The following is a 26099-nucleotide window of genomic DNA, read 5'->3' on the forward strand; positions in this document are numbered from 1 at the left end:
CGCTCACCCGCTCTAGGGTGGTTACTCTAATCAAGCAATCGAAACTTAAGATAGGACTTCACATTAAGTGTGCTTTGTGAGTCATTGGGCATTCTTGAAATGTATTTCGACTTACGGTTGGATATCGATTTTCCTTAAAAAATTGGGGTGGGGCGGGTATCAATATTATTTTTATGTGGACACAGCGTCATCGTTTCATTGTGTCACTCAAAACCAATATGAGCACGGAAGGTATAATTGAATCACGGGGATCATTTTTATCGTCGCTCTGTAAGAGAGTATGAAACGACTTCAACATGTGTGAAAGTTGCGGTGCTGAGATTATAGGTGAGGACTTTGAGTTAAATGCTGAGTAAATGAGCAAATAAAACAGCAACATTTCTTAAACCTTTGAAGATGTCACGTGTCGTGGGCAGCAGTTCTTGTACAAAAAAAAAACAAATGCTAAAAAATAATGTATTTTATTAAGTCGTCACTATGGCTTCGAAAGGCACATTAACCCAAGGTACCTGGTTTTCCCACAGCCTGTTAAACTGTCTTTCACCTAGACAGTTTCGTAAAGGCCTCCCAGGGTGTGTTGCTATGTGAATGGGCTTTATAGGTCTCAGACACAGATGCAAATACGATTGTTACTTTGATATGTTACTCTGGATGCCACAAATTAACTTTGCCTCTAGCGAAGTTACAGAGCTGTTAAGGCTCTTTGAATGAATGTGACCTCAATCAGCCCTAAAATTAATCCTGTGGAAGACTTTGTCTAAATTGTTTTAAGAGTCAAACGCAGTTTAATCTTCCACCTCTCTCCTACTGACGTTGCTAAAATGCCCTTTTGATCTAAACAAGACTGCGTGGAATGGTTAAGTCTCAATGCTGCAGGAATGACAGCATACTTAAGATATTTTGAAAGTATCAAGCACCAAGTTAATGATTTCAATAGCTAACTTTGCTTATTGGCCTTGAAAAATAAGATAATTTTATTTTTGTGCCAATGCATGTAAAAGTTAAATCTGCAAAAACACTCAGATCCCCACTTTAATGTACAATCTACTTAACCTTAAAATGCCTTAAGCAGTAGCTTTAAATCCAGAAACAGAATGTCAAAAGGTTTGTTTGATGAAAACAAATGAAAAAATTGCACTTCATTTGATTTGTTAAATCCAGATTATTGCAACAAACTTAGTTTAGTTAAAGAAGGACAGAACTAAAACTAGGAGGCAAACATCCAGTGCAAAATTGGTTAACATGTGGGTAAGTAAATAGACTTGTTCAAGAGAGATCATATTTTTAAATTAATTTTCAGGATTTGTCATAGCTGACAACCTCATCATCTGTTGCCCATTGCCAAGAATCATTGACAAGGTGGTGTTGAGTACCTCTTACTGAGCAGCAGTCCTTCCAGTGAAGGTGCACCCACAACGCTGATGGATAGAGAATTCCAAGATTTTGAACCAGAAAGGATGAAGGACCAGCAATATACTTCCAAATTACGATGCTATATGATTGGTAGAAGGAGTGGTTTATGGGTGTCGTTATGTAGGCCGCTTTCTCCTCTATGGTATAGAGCTTCTTGAGAGTTGTTGGCATTGTACTCATTCAGGCAAGTCATCCATCCAATTCCTGATTGGTGCCTTGTAGATGGGTGGAAAGACCTTAATATACCAGGATGTAAGTCACATGCCACAGGATATTCAGCTCTTCACCCACGTTTGTAGCCATGGTATTTATGTTGTTAGTCTAATAGAGATTTGGTCGATGGTGATTCCAAGGTATTGTAAATATGAGACTCAGTGATGGTAAATTTTTTGAATGTCAATGGCATGTGCTTAATCTTTTCCAGCTATCAGCCCTTCCCTAAATGTTACCTAGGTCAAGCAGGCATAATTTCCTCATGATTTCTTCATTTCCTGAGGAACTGCAAATGGAGTTAAATATCATCTAGTCATCATCAAACTCCTCTGTTTTGAACTTATAAAAGCAATTCACTGGCAAAGCCCCTGAAGATGGTATGATGTGGGACACTGGCATGATGACTTCTTAGAGTGATGTCCTAGGTTGAATGGGTTGAAGAGATGGCCTTACAATAAGCACACCATCATACTCTGCATGAGGTATGACTCCAACCATCAGAGTGTTCTTCCTTTGATGCCCATTAACTCCATTTTTACCAGGGTACCTTGATACCACATGCAGTCAAAAATGACTTTGACATCAAAGGCAGACACCCTCACTTCACCATTGCAATTCCATTTTTTAGTCTACTCTTGGACTGAAGCTTTAATGAGATCTGAAGCCAAGTAGTCCTGACAAAATCCAATGACCTGGTTCATTCAGGAACAGGGATTGTCCAGTTTACATAGGCAGACTGGAGTAAATAAATTTTTAATTCTATTTTTCCGCTGGTAATTAAACTAAGCCGAGCAAATTTAAACAATCTTGACAGTTAAGATAAACTTTTTAAGTGCCATGTAATGTATTGTGAATGCAACTGATTTCATTACTTTGAAATAAATCTCTTTTAAGGTCACAGCTTTTAATTTTGGCAAAGCTGAAATGTTATGCTCTTTTTCCTCTATTCCTATTCTTTGTTGTTAATATTGCTGCAAACTCTACAGGAACAAATTAGGTTTGGATGAAAGGCGGTGGGAGTAGGGGAATAACACTTGATTGAGTCTGGAAGCTTGCAAAAGGGTAGTAATCTTCTAAATATTACTGGATTCTGCTTGCGATTATTAAACTTTCGATTCCACTGACGAGCTATGGATCATGTAAAAGAATACATACTGTGTTTGCAGTCCATCTGAAATTTGAAGGACACTGTTCTAAAGGTTACCATTTATGTCAGCAGCAAATCAACCATGGAATTGCACTAAAAAAATTCACGTCCAGTCTTGTACTATGTATAGTTACCATTCTAGTAATGTCTTGTGCTATTGATGAAAAGAAACTTCAAATAGTCACAGAAAATACTGAAGCACCCAGCAAATCAAGGAACACCAGTGGCTGAGAAACCAAGTCAATGCTTTAGGTTGAAGATTCGTCATCATAACTGGGTAAGTGCAGGGAAGAGAAGGAATATCTGTAGCAGGGTGCACACCAATATTGTTAAGATAGTGATCACTTTAGAAACTGTGGACAGTGAAGAAAATAGAAATGAATTTAAAAAAAAAATAGAGGTACAGCCAGATCCCTAGAGTGAAAACTTACTTGTGAAACTTTGGCAAGAGCTTTGCAGTATTGGATGAATCCTAAGGGATTAACAATTAAATTTAACATCAAGCACTGTATCCACAAACTGCCTTGATCAATTCTGTCAAAGAATCTTTTCTTGTGCTGATTCTATCCTTGAATAAGTTTGGAGATGACAAGTGTTAACTTTGTCACCTTTTCATTTCATTGTCTTGTCATTTGCTTTGTGTGGATGACAGGTCTCCAGAAAACATGATGCTGGGTGATAGTCATGTGGGAGTACAATAAGGCCCAGAGGAAGTGCAGGTTAGACACTACAGGGACCTCATGAAAAGCAACAGGTAACTGCAGTAGCCATATCCTTTATACACAGAGGAAAAATGCCACGGCATTTTTAGGACATGTCAGGTGTTCACAAATCTGTTCTAGATGTCCATTATTATTCAACAACTGGAGGTACAAAGATGATGATGGATCAGCATTAATTAGTTTTAGAGCTTGTTGTTGAGCTCTCTTGGGTTCTTTTCTCTGCTGCCATTATGCATTTTCCAAGATTCAACAGTTGAGTTAAATGGAAATCAGCAGGACAATAATGCTATATGCTTTTGTGAAATCCAGAGCCAGAGCTGTGGATTACTAAGGCCATTCCTCTCAACAGTTGATAAGTCTGTTACCAAAATGATGGGACAGTCCTGAGAGCATATAGTCTAAGAGTCTGGGATAATGATTGAAGTAGGTATGATTAAGTCAGGCTATTGTATGATTAGTCTGTGAGATATCTCTTCCAACTTTGGCACCTGCAATGATGCTGGAGTGGAGGAATTTGCAATGTCAACTGGGCTATGTGTAATTTTGTCATGCCCAAATCTTGCAGGTAGTGCAATGCTGGATGGTTCACTTGGCATTTTTAATATAGCCAGGTACCATGAATGAGCCCTCCAGCATCAACATACTGAACGTTACCTTGTGCTGGCTTCTGTTTTGCACTGTGGCAAAAACGGGTGCTGTACTGGTTTAGCTACCATATCACACTCAGGTAAGTGATTCAGCAGCATCTATGTGTGAAAGACATACTTCCCCTATGTTTTGCTTCCAGTTGCTTACAATATAGCTGGTCCTAAGTGCAATAGAGGGTTCCACCAGAAAATTTGACTGTTTATATCTCGCAGTAGACCTGCAAAGTTCCTCCAGCATTTTAGTGTGTGTTACTCTGGACCTAAGTGCTGTCTCTTTATAATGTAGGTTTTGTAGCAATCAGCAGATTATGATGAGTACTGATATCCTACCTATAATATGCTACAGACCAGCATTAGAGATCACCGGTTATTGGAATTGATGTGTTGATTCAACAGTAGTCTGCTCCAGTAGAATTTGTGTGTCACCATAGCTTTCATTTAATTCATCTCTATCTGTGTGCATGAATTATGCACCTGATTTGTCAACTGTATCATCTTTGGATTAGCTATTATCACCCAATCACCATCACCAGCTTTGTCACTATGGCTCAAATTAATCTGGCAGAGGATGATGGCTTCCAGAATCAGCTAAGACATTGGACAATGGAGTACATAATTTTCTGCACGTCTGCTAGAAATAGGAATGGGATCCACACAGGTTCTCGTATAATGCAATGTTAAATTCTGATTTCTGAGAAGCAAGGTGTGGGGGAAGCCTGCAATCCTTTGAATCTCTGCACCCATTCTAACTGTTGCTGTCCGATAAAAGGGAAGGAAATTAAATCAGATCAATGCAAATAGGTAGTGCTATGTTTTGTAACTCCAGAAACTAATCAAAAGAAAAAACACGGGAGCTCGGGATAATGTGCCTACTCAGTTTATACTTTAATGGGGCACTCACATATGACATGGTGGCATAATGATATATGCCATTCATGTACTTTTACACTGAACCCATGATGAATTATATACCAAAAATGCTTAATCAAACAACATATTTACAATATTACTGAAGTATTAAATACACAACACTCTTCTCTGTTTATCTATAAACTCCAACTCAAATACGTAACCTATTTTCCCTGGTCATAAATACAAAGCATATTATATAATGCAATACTATATAGACATCCACAGCACAGTCGCTTTTAAATTGTACCTAAATATATAATCACTTTTGAGGATTTCTTACCCTTGTGGGATAACATCTTTCTTAAGCGGAGGAGGGTGATGAGGGAAGGTCACTATGCTTGGCAGGTAGGACTTGTGACCGTGAAACCCTCAGGTTCCAGAACCTCTTCCATAGTGTCTGTAGCAGTTGATTCTGGGACTGCAGGAAGTGGTCCTGACAGACCTGGGCACCTTTCTTCTGGACGTGTTGGCATCCTGAACAGTGCATGGCAAGCTGCTCAATCTGCTGATCTATCCCAGGCCACCAGACAAAGCTTTGAGCCAATGTTTTCATTTTGACCTTGCCTAGATGAATAACATCTAGCTCCTCCCAACATATGAGTTCTCAGCTTGGGTGGCACAACAACTCTCAATCCCTACATAAGGCAACCCCAGTCAAGGGCAATTTCATCCTGGCACTGGTAAAAATCGATGAATTGAAATTTCTTCTGCTTGTTCTAACTATTCTGGGCTGATATGTAGACATGAGACAGTGGGGGCGGGGGGGGGGGGGGTCACCTCTGCTGTAATAGGAAGACTTACAATTTGCAATAGGGAGAATATGTCCAGGAGTATCCATTCTTGTCTTTTTTTTTTCAGGTATTTCCTTTCCCAAGAGTAAATGGGACAATCCATCAGCATTTACATGATTAGTTGCCCTCTTGACTTTGGACTTGAATTGTGTCCTTCAAGAAATAGAGCCCATCTCAGCATTGTGCTGCTGTTGTTAGTGGAACACCATTCTGTGGATTAAAAATAGACATTAGTGGTTGATGATCAGTAGTGAGGGTAAACTCTCTTCCATCCACGTACTGGTTGCAAGGATTTACACTGCAAACCAGACTCAAGGCCTCTCTGTCAATAGGGCATAATTTTTCTTGGCAGTGGAAAGGGGATGTGATTCAAAGGCTATTGGGCATTCACTTCTATGGCTCATAACATGTGACATAACTTCACCTATACCATAAGCTTCACTGGATGATGTGGATCATAATGTGTGAGTACAACCTCTGACATCACCATTTCCTTTGCGTTTTGGAAAATCACCTCACCCTGCTTTGTCCATTGCCATTTCTTCTTAATCTGTAATAATGAATTCAAGGGGTGAAGCACAGTAGCCAGGTTTGGCAGGAACCTGTTGTAGAAATTGGCAATTTCTAAAAAGGACCACAACTGTGACGCATCCTTTGGCCTTGGGGCATCCACCACTGCTTGAATTTTCTCAGCGCACTTGTATGTAATGCTTGTGCATTGATTGGGTGACCATTGTAATTTACTCTTGTGGCATTGTGCTCGGAGCCCATAATCTTCTAATCGTTTTGCCACTGTCTTGAGATTTTGGAGATATTCCTTGTCACCCTCACCTGTAACAATAATTGTTATCCAGGTAACACTGAATGCCTGAACAGACGTGCAGTATCTGGTCCATAGCTTTCTGCCAGAGTGCAGGTGCAGATGCTCCTACATTAAAAGGCGTATTACAGTGATAAAGCTTTTTTGTGAGTGTATATGGTGAAAAATGCTTTGGATTCTTCTTCTATCTTCATCTGTAGGTAGACCTCAGCTAACCCACTATGCTGAAGTATTTCCTTCCAGAAAGGTTTGCAAAGGTAACCTTTATCGTAGGAAAAGGTTATTGATCTACTTTCAGTACTGGATTAATGGGTGATCTTAAAATCACTACAGATCCTGACACAGACAGAATCTTCGAAATTCCATTCAAACTCATTTTGTAGAAAGACAGAAACGGCTGAGCCAGTGTCCAATTCCATTTTAATTAATTTGCCATTCACTTCTGGTATTAGCCATATTTCTTGTCTCTTGTTAGATTCACATTATAAACCTCAACACTACCAGTCCTGTGTCATCCTCACCTTTATCAGATTTTCATCAACAGCAGGAATATTAGTGCTCTTTTTGAAACTGCAATTTGACTTTTTATCTTCTTTCTCTACCCTCTGCAGTCCATTTATTTTTGACTGCCCGACATGCTCTTTGTTATGTGTCCTACTTTGTTGCATTTTCTGCAAGTTTCACCCTTAAACCTGCAGTGGTCCGGACTAGGTGAGCCCCTGCCACAATAGTAACACAATTTGTTCTGCAAGGCAGGTTTCTATTTAGATGTTGCAATTTTATTCCTCTCTGCAACTTAATTGCATCTTTGTCTGCTGTTTCCATTGACACAGTGATTTCAACTGCTCTTTTAAATGCAAGTTGTGCTTCAGTTAGGAGCCATTTTTGAAGTTTCTTGTAAGATTCCACAAACTAAATGATCTTTCAGTGCATCATTAAGCCCAGTACTAAACAGGCAATGCTCAGACAATTTCTTCAATTCTTCCACCTAATCTGAAATGGACTCCCACTCCTTTTGATTCTGCTTATGAAACCTAAAGCATTCTGCAATAAAGAATGGTTTCAGTTCTAAATGTTTCTGCATTTACAACTGGCACACAAATTCTTTTGCAACTTGGCACAAATACAGACATCACCTTACACTTGGAGAACTGTTATTAAAAGGAAAAATAAACTTACCAAGACCAGAGGTGGAAAAAATTTGATGTATTTGTGAAATATTTTGAGTTGGTTGTGTATCCTTCCTGCTGCAAGCAATGTGTTCAGTATAAAGGTTAGTAGAGGACAGAAGCTTGAGTACAAAATATCAGAGGATCTATCCTGAGCCCAACACATTGATACAATCATGTAGAATGCATGCCAGTGACTGCACTTCATTGGGAGTTTGAGGAGATTTGGTATATCACCGAAAACAGTAGCAAATTTCTACAAAGACATGGTGGAGTGCACCCTGACTGGTTACATCACCAGCTGGCATGGAGCTTCAAATTCATGGGATAGAAAGAGGCTGCAGAGAGCTGTAGAATTGGTCAGCTCTGTTATTGACACAAACCATCCCACCATTGAGGATATCTTCAAAAGGTGGTGCCTCAAGCAGGCAGCATCCATTATTAAGGACCCTCACCTCCAGGACATGTCCTCTTCTCATTTCTACCATCAAGGAGGAGGCTCAGGAGCCTGAGCATTGTAAGAACAGCTTACCCCCCTCTGTCATCAGATTTCTGAATGGTCCATTAACCCATGAGGGTTACCTTGTTATTCCTCTTTTGCACTATTTATTTATGTATTTATATATTTATGTATATATTTACTTATCTATCTATTTATTTTTATTTTAACTTATTTTTTATTTTCCAGGTTTTTTTTTGTCAAGCACTGCCCCGCTGCCACAAAACATCTAATTTTACAATATATGTAAGTGATAATAAACTTAATTCTCTTTCTAATTTTCTATTTCAAAATTGCACATTGCTTGTGTCAAATCATAATTGTGCAATGAATGATGCAATAATCTGCCTGTGTTGTGTACCCTCAGCAGAGTTTAACTGCACGCATCCAAATGCCATCAAACATATATCCTGCTGTGACTCACCCTGCAAATGTTTAAACCTGCACTAGACACTCTTCTGGAATGTGTGTGATTCCCTAAGGGTGAGCATTATCAATTTCAAGTTTCTTGCACATATTCATATGTCTTATCATTGATAAGATGTAAGGGAGGAGTTTCTTTCTCTTCTAAGAAATGGGTACATCTTTTAATGACTGCTTGCTCAATGTTTATTACTCTTGTATTATGCTCATTTTAGTAATATAAATATTCAGTGAGTCATTGTATCACTCATTATACATCACTTAGTTTGAATAGAAACATCAGACATCTTGCTGATTGTCACCACAGTACAACGTTGTTGAGCTCAGTTTTGACACTGTTGTTCAAGGGGGATGCAACCCATGGGATTGCCCAGCAATGATTTGCCCCTGTCCTCAACCTCAACTAAAGGCAAAAACCTTGCTTTTCGCTTCCTTTCGAATAGCTCTACCTTGTAAAAAAATTAACCTTTATATAATTCAAGAACAGAAAATTTTTAAAAAGGATGAAGATGAAATATGTCAAGACAATATTTACTTTACTGGGAAGGAACCCTGCATGATTGCAACAAGAACAAATTCTGATTTAATTGTGCATCAATTGGCTATTAATACATTGGAACCCAAGTTTCAGCTTTGCACATTTTCCTGCTTTGAACATAGGATACGTCCATTCAAAGGAACAATAAATGAAGGTGGGAAGTCAGTATGTTTATCTTCCACTACATGATGTTAATTTAACTAATAAAATCTATTGAGGAGAATGGAAATCAGCCTAGACAAGGCATTTTAGATTGTATACCTCAATGAACCATGCAAATTGTATACTGATCTTAAATATTAAAAACCCACAACATCAGCAAATTGTTGCCAAATAAAAACAACTACTTGTGGTATAATAACTGGCTTATCTTATTCTACAAATATTTTGCTTCTAGCAGTATAAGTATAGATGGTGCTATGTTTACAGTGCTAGTGTTACTTTGTTTTGAAAAAGAAGCCCATTAAGAGTGCCTTTGAGACTTTTTCAAATTTAATTCATTGAAACTTAAGTACTAACTAATCAATTTAAAAATCACTATTACTAAAATGTACTCTTATAAAAAAGATGTTAGATCACCCATTTTCTATAATGAGTTAGGAAAAGAAAAAGATTCTGTGTTAAAGCAATTACATAATCCAATTTCAGTGTACATATTAAGTAAATCTTTAATTATCTCCACTCATCATGATTGTCAGTAGTTATTTCATAATTGGGTTAAAATACTACACTCAGATCAACATCAGGATGTGATTCTGTTTATTATGTGGAAGTTCCAAATGCATTCAGCATTCAAGTTTTCTAAAAATTGAGAAGCAATATCATTTGGTAATTTGCAAAATTGAATTGCCAACTTAAAATATTTGGAAATTTGTTTAAATTTTTATTCACATTATTGCTTCCACAATAGCATGTTAGGCAGCTGCTAATGGAAAGATTTTTATAGAATCATTGGCAAACCTTATATCTAGAGACATGGGTAACTGCTTGTGATGATATCATGTGTAAGAACGTGATTGGACAGAGTTCTGAGCATGCGCAGAAATTATGGAAAGATCTGGAAGCATGGCGCTGTAAGACACGTGTGATTGTTGCTGTTAAATAAAAGTTCTATTCTTCCAGAATATGGCTCTTTATTAGTAACCCATGGTACCATATTAATATAAAGAACACAACACTGCCAATGCTGGTATCGAGTAAGATTCGAGATGTTGGATGAATTCAACAGGTCAGGCAGCATCTTTGGAGGAAAATGGACAGTCATTGCTTTGGGTAAAGACCCTCTATTTATTTACTTATTGAGATACAGTGCAGATTAGGCCCTTTGGGCCCTTTGAGCTGTGCTGCCCAGCAATTCCCAATTCAATCCTAGCCTAATCATGGGACAATTTACAACGAACAATTAACCTACTAACCGGTATGTCTTTGGAAACAGAAGCACCCGGAGGTAACCCATCCGGTCACAGAGAGAACGTACAAGCTCCTTACAGGCAAGCAGCATGGCCTGAACCCGGGTCGCCTGTACTGTAAAGCATTGTGCTGACCACTAGGCCACCACCTAAATCTCTTACCTTTATTTATTGACTTGGTGTTAGTACCAACCAGCTTAATGTCAACTTTTTCTTACAAAATATTAATGATTTTGAATATTTGCAAGAACTTGTCTTTTATCCATCATTGAATATCTTTAAAATATTAAATAATTTTAGTCAGGCTGACAAGGATGATAGAAGCAAATTTAATATAGCTGAATGACAGGTAAATTAAGTTACTAACACCATTTTGGATTCTGTTAAGACATTAAATAGTTTTGCTCAATTGACTGATGTTAATGAAAACTTAGAACTTCAGATTGCATATTGCAAAAATTAAAATTGTAATTTTGGATATGATAAGTTCAAGTTTAAATGGTCTTTTCTCAATTGCCTAAAAATAAATTTGGAACTATTCATCAGACTCCAGCTTTATCCGTGTGTTTGAAATTAAGAACGGATGGAAGGAAAATAAATGCATACCTAATGATACCAAATCATCTAAATTCATGAATAATATTAACTTCAGTACATATTGGTAAATATGTACTAAAGTATCAATTATTTGCAAAATGATACAAAGAATAGTATTTTTTATAAGATACATCACAATAATAGTAAAAAACTGTGACAGAATTAGAAAACAACAAATTACATATTTGTCTGATCTTGAGGAGTAGCATGTTTATCTTAAGCATGTCTTAAGTACTGTATGTCTGAAAAGGAATTCTGCTACCTTAACTCTGAAAAAAGACACACCAAGAGCAAGGGAACATTGCTCTTTCCTTGAAGTCTTCCTCTCAGATCTGTGTGTCTTATCATGCTCATTTATGCGGGACATTCTATAGGGATCTGCAGTCTTTCCATTCCTTGCCATTCTTCATCTTCCTGTTCACACTTCAGCAAAGAAGCACTGAAGGTCAAGATGATTTTCACAGAAATTTGGAAACTGTTGAAAAAGCTTCAGATAGCATGTGCTGTTAAAAAGGCCATCTTTCAGAGATCTTTCCAGATAGATTTGCCTATGATCTTGTTACTGCCAGCAGACCATTCTGTTTTGAAAGGCAGTCATGTCAGCCAAACCTCAATTTTGATTGGCCTTGTGAGATTTCAACGTCACTGCGGCCATGGAGTGATCATATAGGGGTGAGGGGGTTTGAAGGCGCAGGGTAAATGATGGGTGTAGGTCTGTTCAAATTCAATTTGTTTGATTGTGAAAACATTACATACTTTCATCATCATTTAATCAACAGTTCTGTAGATATAAAAATTATAGGATAGAGACAATGAAGATCTATTACAGTGGGACGCTAATTGTTCTCTATTCACTCTCTTTACCAAGAACATGCAACAAATATGTAATTGTGGGCTCCTAAACATAATGCAGAATAAGATGACATGTTAATAAAATGCTTTAAGGAAATTTTCCCACACAGAACGATGTTTAGAGGCTAAATCAAGTGAATACTGGTTGTACTTTCCCATGGTATAAGCTCATTTGATGTCAAACAGGAATATTACGTGTTCAATATAAAATCTGCTCAATGAAGCCCGTCTTAAACAGCTGTTCAGACGTTGCATGCTGTTCAAAGACCTGACCATGAGGATGGGAAATTTCTTATATGTTATTTTTCGCACAAAGGCAATTTAAGAAGTCACGTTTCACATTCTGCATCAATTAGAAGATAATTTTCAGGAATGCAACCCATTGAAATCCCAATGAAATAACCTATAAATTGTCTTCTGTAAATTTCCACAATTATATCCTGTTGTTTTACATGTCGTCATTGGCCCGAATGAGACAGACTTGAACAAATGAAGTAGTACAGTGTATATGTCCAAATCTCTGGGATATCCAAATACGCTCTGGCCAAGACTGTTTGGATAATAATGTGATACCGGACTTAATGTGGACATGTTTGGATTATCTGTTCTTTCAAATAAGGCATCCATTTATATATTTCACAGATATAACTAGAGAATGAGGACAAAGAGATTAGTCGCCTGATGAATGTGACCTTTGGTGATGGATTTCTGGCATTGTACAATTTTATCCAATTTTGTTTTTATAACAAAAAATAAAAATGACCTATCCGCCCTTAATTTTAATCCTAGTTACTTCATTTAACTGTAATTGCTTATTCAGTGAGAAAAATAGCAAGATCACTTTTGGCTTCAAAAGAAACTTCTCCCTGGAACTTTAATGTCACACTGACCTCAACTTGAGCTAGAGGAGCTGACACCATTTTTGAAGCTGTTTAAAAACCACACAGCAGGAGATTTTTATGATGGTGTCAGAAGAGAAATGGAATTATGAAAAAACAGAACAGATGCAGAATGGAGGCGAAATGTTCTCATTCTCTTTCCAGATGACATTATATCATGAAATTCAAAACATGGAACTCAGTAAGAATTAATTCAATGATTTAGTTGCCTGAGTAATTGTTAGAAGTTAAAATTAGAACTCCCATTCAGGTTTATTGAAGAATTGTCCTTAATTTAGTCTGTAGGAATTGGTATTTAAAAAAACTGATTTAAGGATCAGCTTAATGTTCCTGGGTGCCAACATCTATCGAATCTAGTACGTTGATGCACTCATGAAGTAGGTACGTTGGTGGTTACACTTGATTAGCAGGTCGAGAATATTTAGTTTGTCATCAATGCACAAGGTCAAAATGGTGGCAGAGAGTTATAGGCTCAGCCAGCTTCATAGTAGGCACATCCCTTTCCACCACTGAGGACATCTTCAGAATGCGGTGCTTCAGGAAGGCAGCATTCATCACTAAGGACCCTCACTATCTGGATCATACAGTTTGCTCATTACTACAATCAGCGAGGAGGACTAGAATCCTGAACACCCAAACTCAGCAATTTAGGAACAGTTTCTTCCTCTCCACCATCAATTTTCTGAATTGTCTATGAACACTGATTCACTATTCCTGTTTTGCACCATTCATATATTTGTTGCAACTTATAGTAATATTTTATGTGTTGCACTGTACTATTGCTGTAAAACAACACTTTTTATAACATCTGTTAGTAAGATTAACCTGATTCTGATCCTGAACTGAAGGTGCCCAGTTCCCAATGATGCAAAAAGGAACGGAATAGAAATGAATGCTGTATGCCTCCATTATAGGCTGTTGACGCACTTTGGCAGCATGTTGGAAATTTAATGTGGTGATTTCGCAGTCACCATATACACAGTAAATTGATATAGCCCTCTCCACCCCCTTAACCTTTACCTTTATTCTTTCAATGATACTTTTATATTAGAACATTACATGCAACTGCAGAACACAGAAGTCTGTGCGTAAGTAGATAGCGTAAGGGACAAAAATACTACAATAAATATTTTAAGTTCAAGATGCAAGATACTTCCAGATAAAAAAAGAAACTATTTTGAATACAGCATGTATCATTGACAATTTACAGCAATACTTGCTGACAGTTTTTATGGTCCTGGATGTTTCTGTGGTTAACTATAGGTTGAACACATGAAATTAAACCAGCTTGACCTAAAGTTAAATCCCAAACAAGATTCTCGCTTGCCAGGAGTCTGACTTTGCTCCATGCACCAAAAGTGCCTTTTTGGAAAGCAACTTCCAAGTTTGTGGCAATGAAGTCAATCACAACAGATGAAACAACATTTTAAAGCCCACTAGCAATTTTCTCAGTCTGTGTCCACATCCTTCTAAAGTTACACACAAAACAATCTGGGGGATCTCAAAATATCAGGTAGCATCTCTGATGGGAAATTAGCTGATGACATTTCAGGTCAAGACACTTCATAGGTGCTGTCTGACCTGTTGAGTTCTCCTGCGTATTATGTGTGTTGCTCAAGATTTCCAGCACCTCTAGAAACTCTTGTGTTTCTCTGAAGTCAACTAATTTCCTTTCTCTTTCCTCCTTCATAATAATGATTCATGACTTCAAAAGATTAAATTTTTATTACTGTTCCATGAAATGTACACAATTTATTTCATTGAACAGAGGCCAAATCTTATTTCAATGAGTTTAAGAGTTATTTTCTTTCTGAGTAACCTCAGTCTTTTTACACGTGATTCTCTCAGAGAGATCAGAACAGTAAAGCGAGCAAGAAGCAACTGAAGCACAACTCATCTGGGAGTATGGCCGACTCCAACTATCTTTCAGTGCTGAATGGTAACATGGGTGATAATAACTCAATGAAATGCATACTATGGCACATGCAATGCATCATGAGAACAGTATAATAAAGAGTTGCGGTGGTCAATGCAGGTTTTATAGCCAAGGCAATAGATTATTATTTGTGAAACCACTGATGGAAGTACTACAGGAAACATACCAGAACAACATACACCATTTAGTAAGTGCAGAATGTTTTGAGGACTAAAGTTGGGCAAGTCAAAGATATGGTCTATGTATGGACTAATGACATAGAAAAGAAAAGGTTAAGGCCCTGCAACAAAAGGCACTAAAAAACAACTATAACAAGGTTAGTTTGTGAGTCCTGATGCTGGATCTTGACCTTGATTCATACATCATCTTTTTGGCTCCAAAGATGCTGCTGGGCCAATTGAGTTCTTCCAGCAGTTGCTTTTTCTTCAGATTACAACATTAGCAGTCTTGTTAAAATGTAAAAATGCCAACATACACATGCAAAAGATTAAGTGACACAACTCTGGCTCTTTAATACTCTGCCTCTGAATCTCATAAAGGGAAGGAAATTGCTATCTACAAAATATTCAATGAAGGCTGAAAGAAGGGACAAAAGGAACAAGTAACAACATTGACCCCAGAAATGAATGATATCTGCGGGTGGATTTGACATCATCAAGCAATGAAAGCAGATCTATTTGAAGAGAAGAAATAGATAACAAAGAAGAAGCTACACTCCCAGAACACTGAAGGACATGGAGGAGCAAAACTGCAAGTGAAATTACAAACTTGCCTGTGAACAAGACATACAAAATAATATTTAGAAGGAAATTTGATCATCCTGATATAGACTAAGGAATAAGTCATGGCAAGATGACAGGGTGACTCCCTCCCTCTGAAATGTGCACATCAGAGCCTTCTTTGATCAGTATGTTTTTGTTTCAACAGGAAGGATGTTACTGTATAGAGTTTTTGGGAGTAAGGGCAGGTGAAGCATGCTCCAGTGTACCAACAGCCATTTGGAGAACAATAATTCTAATGTAGAATATTTTAGAATAGATGTGGGAAAGGATGATCAGCAGTCAAGTATGAAAACACCTAACCAGAAGGGGGCTAAGTACAATGAATTGTGAAGGGATCTGGTCCAGGTATTTTGGATTCAAGGCATTTAAAAACAGTAAGATAATCTCAGAAAAGGATGGCTTCTTTGATGACAAAACGTAAATGTCTAGAAATTCATCAGCTAAAGACGTCAGACTGCCCATTCTGTAATCCACTCCATTATGTCAGTCAATCTGACCTTAACATATGTGTCAGCAAAGGTGATGACACAAGAAAAAATTAGAATCAGAATCAGAATCAGGTTTATTATCATCGGCATGTGACATGACATGAAATTTGTTAACTTAGCAGCAGCAGTTCAATGCAATATATAATCTAGCAGAGAAAAAACAAATAACAGTACAAAATAAAAATAAACAAGTAAATCAATTACATATATTGAATAGATTTTAAAAAGTGCAAACACTGAAATGCTATATATCAAAAAAAAGTGAGGTAGTGTCCAAAGATTTAATATCCATTTATGAATCGGATGGCAGAGGGGAAGAATCTGTTTCTGAATCACTGAATATGTGCCTTCAGGTTTCTGTACCTCCTACCTGATGGTAACACTGAGAAAAGGGCATACCCTGGGTGCTGGATGTCCTTAATAACAGACGCAGCCTTTCTGAGACACCGCTCCCTAAAGAAGTCCTAGGTACTTTGTAGGCTAGTGCCCAAGATGGAGCTGACTAGATTTACAACCTTCTGCAGCTTCTTTCAGACCTGTGCAGTAGCCCCTCCATACCAGACAGTGATGCAGCCTGTCAGAATGTTACATTCTGACAGTTACATCTATAGAAGTTTTTGAATGTATTTGTTGACATGCCAAATCTCTTCCAACTCCTAATGAATATAGCCACTCTTGCCTTCTTTATTACTATATTGATATGTTGGGACAAGGTTAGATCCTCAGAGATCTTGACACCCAGGAACTTGAAGCTGCTCACTCTCTCCACTTCTGATACCTCTATGTGTTCCTTCATCTTACCCTTGCTGAAGTCCACAATCAGCTCATCCACCTTACTGATGTTGAGTGCCAGGTTGTTGTTGCGGCACCATTCCATTAGTTGGCATATCTCACTCCTGTATGCCCTCTCATCACCACCTGAGATTCTACCAACAATGGTTGTATCATCAGCAAATTTATAGATGGTAATTGAGCTATGCCTATCCACACAATCATCTGCATATAGAGAGTAGATCAATGGGCTAAGCACGCACCCCTGAGGTGCGCCAATGTTGATCGTCAGTGAGGAGGATATGTTATCACCAATCTAGACAGATTGTGGTCTTCTGGTTAGGAAGTCAAGAATCCAATTACAGAGGGAGGTACAGAGGCCCAGGTTCTGCAACTTCTCAATCAGGATTGTGGGAATGATGGTATTAAATGCTGAGCTATAGTGGATGAACAGCATCCTGACATAGATGTTTGTGCTGTCCAGGTGGTCTAAAGCCATGTGGAGAGCCATTGAGATTGTGTCTGCCATTAACCTATTGTGGCGATAGACAAATTGCAATGGGTCCAGGTCCTTGCTGAGGCGGGAGTTCAGTCTAGACATGACCAACCTCTCAAAGGATTTCATCGCTGCCGAGGTGAGTGCTATCGGGCGATAGTTATTAAGGCAGCTCACATTATTCTTCTTAGGCACTGGAATAATTGCTGCCTTTTTGAAGCAAGTGGAAACTTCTACCCATAGCAATGAAAGGTTGAAAATGTTAGTGACTTCTCCTGCTAGTTGGTTGGCACAGATTTTCAGAGCCTTACCAGGTACTCTATCGGTACCTTCACTCTCTTTAAAGACAGTCTAACATTGGCCTCTGAGATGGAAATCACAGGGTTATCAGGTGCAGCAGGGATTTTCACAGCTGTAGTTGTGTTCTCCCTTTCAAAGTGTGCATAGAAGGCATTGAATTCATCTGGTAGTGAAGCATCTCTGCCATTCATGCTATTGGGTTTTGCTTTGTAGCAAGTAATATCATGCAGACCCTGCCAGAGTTGCCATGCATTTGATGTTGCCTCCAACCTCGTTCGCAATTGTGTCTTCACCCTTGAAATAGCCCTCTGCAAGTCATACCTGGTTTTCTGGTACAGATCTGGGTCGCCAGACTTGAATGCCACAGATCTAGCCTTCAGCAGACAACGTACCTTCCGGTTCATCCACAGCCTTAGGTTTGGGAATGTACAGTAAGTCTTTGTGAGCACACACTCATCCACACAGGTTTTAATGAAGTTGGTAACAACTGCAGCATTCTCATCCAGGTTTGAAGATGAATCCCCAAATATAGTCCAGTCCATTGATTCAAAGCAGTCCTGTAGGCGCTCCTGTGCTTCCCTTGTCCATACTTTAGTGGTTATCACTACCGGTGCTGCAGTCTTCAGTTTCTGCCTATACTCAGGGAGTAGAAGTACAGCTTTTATAAGTATTAAATCATGATTTGCAAGTCTTAAATTGAGGCAAACGTTAGCACAAAATTTGTTACAATAATTGAATGAAATTTGATGTAAATAGGTGTAACAAAATGGGATGGTATTTTAAATATTATTTCTGCAATGTACAGATTTTTTCCGGTTTCCTCTGGTGATCTAATAAATGTGGTGTTTGTCCAAAGAACAGCAACAAACTTCAGAATCAGCTTGGTTACTAGAAGGGTTAGTCAGAATCCTAACAGAGATGTCTGTGCATTTGGAATTACTGAATTAATATTTGTTGAAGACACCAAGACTAGTGGACGCCTTAAGCCTGGCAGTCTGGAAGTCACAGTTATTAAGCTGATGTCACATCCATAGCCAGAGAAACACAAGAAAAAGAAAAGCCAATTACACCAGTAAGTTCATACCAAATAAAATCAGCTATTATAAAATGGCCTTAAAGATTAATTAATGGGGTTGGTGTCATAGTCATGAAGAAATGTGGGCAAAATTGCTCATAAAAAAGCCAGATCTAATGTTCTATAGCTCTTGAGAGACCAATAAAGATTCTAGCTGATGCATCACAGACAGGATCAGGGACCAGCTTATACAAATGTTTAATGATCAGTTCCAACCCTTCAATTACGCATCATGTTCATTAACTAATGTGGAGTCAAAACCACACAGATCAAGTAAGAGCCGTTAAGTATAATGTGTGCTTGTGAAAGGTAAAATCAGTTCTTGAATACCTATATTTTTATTGTTGAAGCAAACCACAAGCTATTCATTAATTTATTTATGAAATCTTTGAACAATTGCCCTCTTTGACTGCAAATCAGTCCACAGAAATACTTATATCCTAAGAGTATCAAATATGTGAGAAAATTTATGTACATTCATTGATGTCATGAAGAAACCCCAAAGCACACCTCCATGACATGACAGAGATTCAGAGGGGGAGTATTAAAAAGCCAGATTCATGTCACTTAATCTTCAGCATGTGTATGTTGGCATTTTAACAATGGTGAATAATGGAGCATTGATGTGTCCCACTATGGGAAGAACTATTAACATATTTAAATTGCATACCTAAATACAATTGTGAGCTTGATTTGAAAGTAATTGCAGAAATGTGTGTTTTCTATTTGGCTAGGAAATGAGGCAGCTGATGCAGAGTCCGGATTTGCTTACTCACTCTTGCCTGAGTTTCTTCGAGGTTTACGATTGCCAAGGAGCATTGCCAAATGTTACAGGTTCCTGTCTCCTTATTCCTGCGGCCTATTCTGCCTGCTAATTAGCCTTCACATTTGGTCATCTCCTCCCACTTCATTGGCCTATATTCAATTTGTCCGAAGTTACAGGAGATGGAAGTATGTCAGATAACACATTTAAAAAAGATTATGAAGTAAATATATACCTTATAAATGGTAAAGGTCTTATGAATGCAAAATTTATGGTATAGGTATGCAAGTCAAAAATTTTAGTGAAATCTGATGAAGTAATAAAGCAACGAACATGGGACTGTTGGTTGTTCAAACAGGTGCAGAGTTAAAAAAAAATAATAATCCCTTGCAAATTATTGAGTGAGTTTAGTTTGAAAAAAATATTTCATTTTGAGCTGCAAACCTCAGCAAGAGAGAAATGCCATGGAGACTGTTTATGATCTAAGATACAAAAAATGAAAACTTTAAAATGTGAAAAAACTGGGGCTTTCTTGATAAGGCAACTAAAATAGTTGAAAGATGTTATGTACTCATGCACAGGTTGGTGTCAAGTTTCCCTGTGTATTACATACTGAACATAATGTCAGAGGGCATTCTGGGAAGATGACTTACAAGCAATGTAAACAGTTCCACATCTGTTCCTCGCCTCTCTTTCTCTCGTGCGTGCTATTCACAGCCACCCGGCTTCCCAGTACCAACCAGTACCAAGTCCTCATATGATATTTATTGTTTTGTTCCCTTCAGAACGAGAAGTCCATGTACGATGCTGGCGATGTACTGCCATGTGATGTGTGAGAGCCAAAAGAAGAGGCTGCATGCCCCATGAAAACAGTTGCAGGAAATCTGGTGAGTGAAGAATCTGGGAGAGAATGAGAATGGGATGGTTAAATAAAACAAAGAAGAGAGGAAGAGAGAGACAGATAAGACTAGTTATCTGGAACATGATTGTATTTGAAAATGGTAGCACTGTTTGCAAGTATGGTGAAACAACAGAGGAATAGAGTTCATATACTAGAAGCTTTGAATATTTTGCACTGGCAAGTCCAATTTCAGATGATAGTCATGTTTCAAATTTTCTGACTATAGAAGAAGAAGAAAACATTTAATTTATTATGCAGTCTAGTTCAACCTGCTAAGCCTGGCATTGAGCCTTTTGAGGATATAGTTAAAGTCTTAAAGGACCACTGATCACCTGAACCTACTAACAATACAGTAATCCAGCCAAGATCTATACATATACAACCAAGAGATAAAACAACTTTGGCATTGTCCCCAGGTCATTGGTACCCTCACAGAAATAGGTGGTCTCCAGACAGATTGAATCTCTAGTTTAGTGACTAACCTTCAGCACATGGGACAGAATAATCTCCATAGTTATATATGGGAATAGAGGCAGTCTAAACAAAAATGCTTTTTGTTGTTGGTTGAATTTGATGGTTACTCCATTGAATTTTAATAGTTCATCAGCTGGTTTGTGCAGGAGGGATATGCTATGTAACATGTATAATTTGACCTTTACAGGTTGCTGTCAAGCTTCTGTATGTGCTGGGTGCTGAACGTCATGTGAGAGTGTATTCTGAGTAGATGACTTACAAGCATCATGTTTGTTCCTCTCTCTCTCTCTCTCATGGCCACCTGGCTTCCCGGAACCACAAACATAACAAAAGGGAAGTCAAAGGAACATTAAAAAATAGTAGAAGTTTGGTAAACTGAATATGAAGAAACTAATTCTACTTGCACTGAATTGATAACCCATTGAGAACTGAAATAAGGAAGTGTGCAGTGATCTACGTTAATGTGTTTTTTTTTAAGATGTGAAATGCAGTCTGCCAATGACATGCACATTGGTCACACCCCTTTTGAAAGCCTGGAGAGTTGCAGCTCTTGGACTCTGCAGTTAAAATAAATTATTCATGAAAGATCAAAGATTGATGCAAGCACTGGAATCTTTATGGTACAGCAAAACCATAAGTGGTCACAGTGTGGCAGAACACAAGACCACCTTTAATACCATGATGCCACTTCATAGAATGACTGGCCATTCCAAGATCATCTGCAAGAACGGTTCTAGTCGATCATCATCCCATGAGCAGATGGCCGGGAAAGACTAAAGCTCCTCGGTTAGATTGGACACTTGTATTCAGATTTAGACTCTCTGAATTAGGGCAGGTTGAGGAATAATTGCAAAAGAGCATTATGTGGCCAGTCAGTGAAATCATAGCACCATCATCAAAGATGTCAGGCAATATAAAAGTGAAACCAATTTGCCCATTGGCTCCTTCTGGTATACTTCCTAAGATCAAAATGAAATTAATTCCCCTTTTTTTCTTAGCCCATATCTTCCCCTGATTCAATTATTTATTCAATTTTCGTTTAAATCATCCGAGGTCTCCAGATCAACCATTTTTTTGTGACAACACATTCCATTCTACAACCTAAATAGATTTGTCCTAATTCTTCTCACCTTCTTGGCTAGGTTTAAATTGCCCCTCTTCACTGATCCTTCAATCAACATTTTTTTAATGTTGACCTTATTAAAATAATTAATTATTTTGCAAATCTTTGGCAAATTCTTCTATTCTACTACAGATAATATGATCAAATATAGAATGTGTCTGTTTATTGGTTGCTTTCAATATTGTTCTGATGAATCTATTATCAAGAAATTGAAGTTCAGCCATTCCTAATGCATTTTCCATGGACAGGTCCACCCTGGGTTGTACACGCCTGACTTATGTTAACCCTGTACATATGTTTGGGAGAATGGTATGGTGAATGGAGATGGATTTGCTAGCGGCTGCTGGGCTGCAGGCATCTTCATTTCCCTGCACCTTCTCTCCCCACTCATGAAAAGCAACAACTGGGGATTGGGTCGAGCCAAGGAAACAGGAAGCGGTGAGCAGACTAATTTGTTAAGTAAGTGAGGCCACTTGTGGCTGCTTGTCCTGCACTTGCTCACTCTCCAAGCACATCTGTGATCCTCTCCTACACACTGTTTGGTCATCTTCAAGTAACAAATCACTCCGATTACAAAGGGTATATATAGTTAGGATGCCTAAGACTTTTCCACAGTACCGTGTTAATTTTATGTATTACATTGTACTTCCGCCACAAAAAAAACAAAATTTCATGACATGTATGGAGGATGATAAATCTGATTCTGATATGGGTTAGTATTGTGGACGGAGAGTGGGAAAGAGGCAGGGAGAGGAGAATCACAGTTGAGGAAAGAGCAAAGAACCAGGTAGGGAGTAGGAAGCACCAGAATGATATTCTGTAATGATCAATAAACCAATTTATTGGAATCAAATGACCTTGCCTGGTGTCTCAGAGCTGGGTGTGGCTGCACCTGCAACACACCCCTGGTATTCCTTCTCAGTTCTGGTCACCTCATTACAGGAAGGATATGGAGGCTTTGGAGAGGTTGCATAAGAAGTTTCCCAGGATTCTACCTTGCTTAGAGGGTCAAGGTGAAGTGTTAGACTAACTGGGGCTGTTTTCTTCAGACCAGCAAAGGCTGAGAGGAGACCCGCGAGAAGCTTTCACGATTATGAGATGCACAGATGGAATAAACAACTGTAATGTTTCCCAGGGTTCCAATGTTTAATACTAGTGGGCATGCATTTAAAATGAGAGAAGATAAGTTCAACTGAGAGGAGAAATGTGGGACAAGTATATGGCGGGTGCCTGGAATACACCATCAGGGATGTGTGTGGAGGCAGATGTGATGGAGGCATTTAAGAGACTCTTAAACAGATAGATGAACGTGCAAAGACTGCAGGGACATAGATGTTGTGTAGGCAAAAGCCATTAGATTATTTAAGCATATAATTATTAGTTTACTTAATTTCCTTGTATTAACAGCCAACACCTAAAGATGTGCTGGGCACAGCCCACAAGGACGGCCACGCATTCCAGTGCCAGCGTGGCGTGTCCACGGAGCTTTACAGAACCGGGAAACATCAACAGCAAAACAAGACCCTTTCCTCCCTACCACCCACCAATCCACATGGTTGGTTTCTGACTCTACGTAGAAATTCAGTGCTCAGGACTATGTCTGAGCCAGGATATCGAAGGAGGTTTATCTCCAATTCAAACCTAAGTTCATTTTGCTTACAAAAACTATTTCAGTGTAAGAACAAATACTAAATTAATTAGGATCTATGAAAATCAAAGTTATCACTGAAGCCCAAAAATATTAGGCTGCAAGCCAAATGCAGATGAAGCAAGGAGGTTAGTTCTCCGAGATTTACAATGGTCCCTGAAGCAAATATTAAGACTAAGTGAAGATCGTTACATCATGCTTATTCTATTGACATGGTGCTTATGTCCACTTAATGCTTTGGGTTTCTAACAAGAGGCAAATAATCCTTGTCACCTTTAGCCGGTTTAACACTCCTGGTGCTCCACTCCGAGCATTCCAAAGCAGTTACGTTCCCTATACATAAAAAGAACCATTGAGGCAGGGTGTGTTGCTGTGCTGGGAGCTTACCCAACAACTAATTCCTCCTTGGCTCAGTGTGAGGAGGGTACCTTTAAGGAAGAAGATGGAAATGTGTTATTGGGAGCTGGAGGAACATGACTGGAAGAGAAAGAGAAGCTAAAATACAGAGTGACTCTTCGTAGGCTACATGAGGTAAGATTGTACCCAAGTGATGCAATCACTCACAGACAGCTTTCACATTCAGCAATACGTTCCTTCTTTCCTTTACCTGTAGATTACTTTGACTTCTTTCAAACAAACCTAAAAATGAAGCCTACCTTATGATGTACAAACATATCTAATTTTAGAATGTATTCATTAAATTATGCAGGTAAGATGAATTAAAAAGCCTTCTCCATTCCCTTAGTACTCTCCTTCATTGCGTCTTTGACAGTTCAAGTGTTTTCATGAATCCCTTTGCTCTATAAGTGGTGGAAAGTTAGTGACCCTCACTTGATCAAGTTAAGAATGGCAGAGAATTAGCTGAATCAGCATTTTTCAGTAACAGTTCATATTGTACCACTTAGCATAGGCAGCACTGGCAGTGTTGATGGATAGAGAGGTTACTTGGCAGATGATGTTTAATGTGAATAAGTATGAGGTTATCAACTTTGGGAGTAAGAACAGGAAGGCAAATTATTATCTGAACGGTGTAGAGTTAGGTAAAGGAGAAATACAAAGAGATCTACGAGTCTTTGCTTATCAGTCGCTGAAGATGAATGAGCAAGTGCAGCAGGCAGTGAAGAAGGCTAATGGAATGTTGCCCTTTATTACAAAGGGAATTGAGTACAAGAGCAAGGAAATCCTCTTGCATTTGTACAGGGCCCTGGTGAGACCACACCTGGAGTATTGTGTACAGTTTTGGTCTCCAGGGTTAAGGAAGGACATCCTGGCTATAGAGGAAGTGCAGTGTAGATTCATGAGGTTAATTCCTGGGACGTCCGGACTGTCTTTCGCAGAGGGGTTAGAGAGACTGGGCTTGTACACGCTGGAATTAAGGAGATTGAGAGGGGATCTGATTGCAACTTATAAGATTATTAAGGGATTGGACAAGATAGAGTCAGGAAATACGTTCCAGATGCTGGGAGAGTCCATTACCAGAGGGCATGGTTTGAGAATAAGGGGTAGGTCATTTAAGACAGAGTTAAGGAAAAGCTTCTTCTCCCAGAGAGTTGTGGGGGTGTGGAATGCACTGCCTCAGAAGGCAGTGGAGGCCAATTCTCTGGATGCTTTCAAGAAGGAGCCAGATAGGTATCTTATGGATAGGGGATTCAAGGGATATGGGGACAAGGCAGGAACCGGGTATTGATAGTAGATGATCAGCCATGATCTCAGAATGGTGGTGCAGGCTTGAAGGACCGAATGGTCTACTTCTGCACCTATTGGCTGTTGTCTATTAACAGTAAAGACTTGCTGGAATTGCAAGGTGATTGCAGGAGTACTGTCACTCTCAAGATAACAACAAGCCGTAAAACAGAAACTACTGGAAATCTTCTAGGACAGGGAGCTCTGTCCTGCTACCCTTTTATTGATGGAGCATTGTGATACCATGCCAACTTCTTTGAACAGTTGTAGACAGAATTCAAGTGCCACCGACCTGAGCTTGAAAGGCAGTCCACATGTCTTTAGTATAAGCCAACAGTCTGCAATGTAAGCTGTGACATTGGACATCAGATTTTCTATCATGGTGGCTTCTACTGATTTGGTACTGAAAGTGACCCTCATATTAAATAAGTGCTATGTCAACCTGGAGGTGACATTACACTTCTGTTTTTGTATAGTCAATAGCCTTTCTGGTAAATTTTCCAGTGTAACAGTTATATGATATGTACACCCATCGGTTTTGTAGCTTGGCTCATCAATTCTTCTTTTGCAGGATTGGAAACAATCTGCCCACTACAGTATATTATCCT

The 26099-nt window shown here is 38.7% G+C and overlaps 1 long non-coding RNA gene across 2 annotated transcripts; it reads left to right on the forward strand.

The window, feature by feature from the left end:
* The first annotated feature begins 226 nt into the window (after window positions 1-226).
* On the forward strand, window positions 227-25304 carry LOC132395591 (uncharacterized). Of its 2 annotated transcripts, XR_009512681.1 has the most exons (6): window positions 227-327; window positions 8523-8579; window positions 8701-8816; window positions 20448-20549; window positions 21225-22598; window positions 23568-25304. It is a non-coding gene; the product is annotated as an uncharacterized LOC132395591 (long non-coding RNA). The 2 variants fall into 2 exon arrangements; XR_009512682.1 differs by having other exon boundaries at window positions 22409-25304.
* The last annotated feature ends 795 nt before the right edge of the window (window positions 25305-26099 follow it).

Source organism: Hypanus sabinus, chromosome 6 (genome assembly GCF_030144855.1).
Source record: "Hypanus sabinus isolate sHypSab1 chromosome 6, sHypSab1.hap1, whole genome shotgun sequence".
NCBI lineage: Eukaryota > Metazoa > Chordata > Chondrichthyes > Myliobatiformes > Dasyatidae > Hypanus > Hypanus sabinus.